Genomic DNA, 1,888 nt, shown 5'->3' on the forward strand with positions numbered 1-1,888 from the left:
GGGATTACAGGCACGTACCACCACACCCCAGCCAAGCTGGCATTTTTATTTTTATTTATTTATTTATTTATTTTCTTGTACAAACCCCATTTATTACCTTGGTATATATATCGTTTTCCCACAGCCCAAACAAAAATGGACAAAGACAAGAAGCATACACATAATGGAAAACCATATATTTTGAATTAGCCGGCTGGACGCTGTTCAGATGATCCCGATTTTGTTGGCAACATCTAAAGCATCATAATCAGGAGCCAGTGGGACACACGCCTTCTTCTCTCCAGCCCGATCAGGGTGTTGACCTTGGCGACGTCAATGTCACACAGCTTCTTCACAGCCTGCTTGATCTGGTGCTTGTCGGCCTTGTCATCACAGTAAACACAGTGTGTTGTTGTCTTCTCTCTTCTTCATGGCTGACTCAGCGGTCAGGGGAACGCGATGGTGGCACAGTGGTCAAGCTTGTTTCTCCTGGGGGCGCTCTTCCGGGGGTATTTGGGCTGCCTCCGGAGCTGCAGTGTCTTGGGCCTCCGAAAGGCTGGTGATGTGCGGATCTTCTTCTTTTTGTGGCTGTGGACACCTTTCAACACTGCCTTCTTGGCCTTCAAAGCCTTTGCCTTGGCTTCAGCTTTGGCAGGGGCAGGAGCTTCCTTCTTCGTCCTCGGCGCCATCTTGTTGAAAAGGCCAAGCTGGCATTTTTAAATGAATGGATAAAATGCTGCCCCGGGACTGTGCTATTGAACTCTTGAAATGTGTTTGACTCGGGCTGGAGGATCTGGGCGGGTCTAGAGAACTGCCTGGCTACTTACTAGTAACAGGGCTTGTGCAAGTCACTTAAACTGGTGGGCCTGGGAGTCTTAACTGTAAGTGAGGACAATCCCAGCCTGTCCTACGTGGTTTGGGGACAGGATTAGCACACCACCAGCACACAAATGGCCATTGTACTGGTGGTCCTGATCACTCCTGGGATGGGGTGGGGGAGGCAGATCACCCTAACACTCCCCCGTAAACACACACACACACACACTCCCTCTCTCTCTCTCTCTCTCTCTCTCTCTCTCTCTCTCTCTCTCTCTCTCTTTGCATATTAAATTAAATAATTAAATGCACACATTTTCCTGGAAGGGGAAGCTCAGTTAGTTGCCGATCAGCCTACCACATGTTAGCTGCAGGCTGAGAGCAGAAGTACTCCAAGGAAAATAAACTCAAATATATTTAAGAGAGAAGTGGAACAAGAATGTCCAGGCCAGCCGGGCGTGGTGGCGCACGCTTGTAATCCCAGCATTTGGGAGGCTGAGACGGAAGGATCGTGGTTTGTGGACAGCCTCAGCTACTTAGTGAGGCCCTTTGCAAATCAGTGAGACCCTGTTTCAAAATAAAGAATAAAAAATAGGGCAGGGGGTGTCTGTTTGGAGGTAAAATGGTCCTGGGTTCCATCCCCAATAGCGAAAAAAAAAAAAAAAATGTCCAGGTCAAGGTTAAATCACCTCACACAGGGCCACACACCTCAAATCCCCAGAGGTAGCAAGATACGCACCCAGGATTCCATCTATCCATTGGCAGGTGGCCAAACTGGCCTTGAGCCTGGCCTCTGACCGCATGACATCCCTCCTCAAGGCCAGGGCAGCCTGGAAACAGCAGAGGGGCCAGGGGCAGAGTGGGAGAGAGGGGTGGAGCTGGGGCCAGAGCCGGGGGCTGGGTGGGCAGAGGGGCAGTCTTCAAGACCAAGGGTATCCATCCACTCTCAGTCTTGGGAAGCCCTACAGCTCTACAGCACCTGGCTGGAGGCCCACGCAGCCCCTGGTTGCCCGTCCCCAGGCTCCCCCAGCCTCTACCTGTCCGGGAAGTTCCGCTCCAACGCAGCCTGTGGGCTGGCCCGGGTCAACCCGCC

General features: G+C 51.7%; 1 pseudogene across 1 annotated transcript; it reads right to left on the minus strand.

Annotated features, from left to right (window-relative positions):
• Positions 1-204: 204 nt before the first annotated feature.
• Positions 205-674, minus strand: LOC308274571 (large ribosomal subunit protein uL23-like; annotated as a pseudogene). Its single transcript has one exon. The product of its transcript is annotated as a large ribosomal subunit protein uL23-like (transcript).
• Positions 675-1,888: the final 1,214 nt, after the last annotated feature.

This window comes from Muscardinus avellanarius (assembly GCF_963383645.1).
Source record: "Muscardinus avellanarius genome assembly, chromosome: 16".
In the NCBI taxonomy this organism is placed as follows: Eukaryota; Metazoa; Chordata; class Mammalia; order Rodentia; family Gliridae; genus Muscardinus; species Muscardinus avellanarius.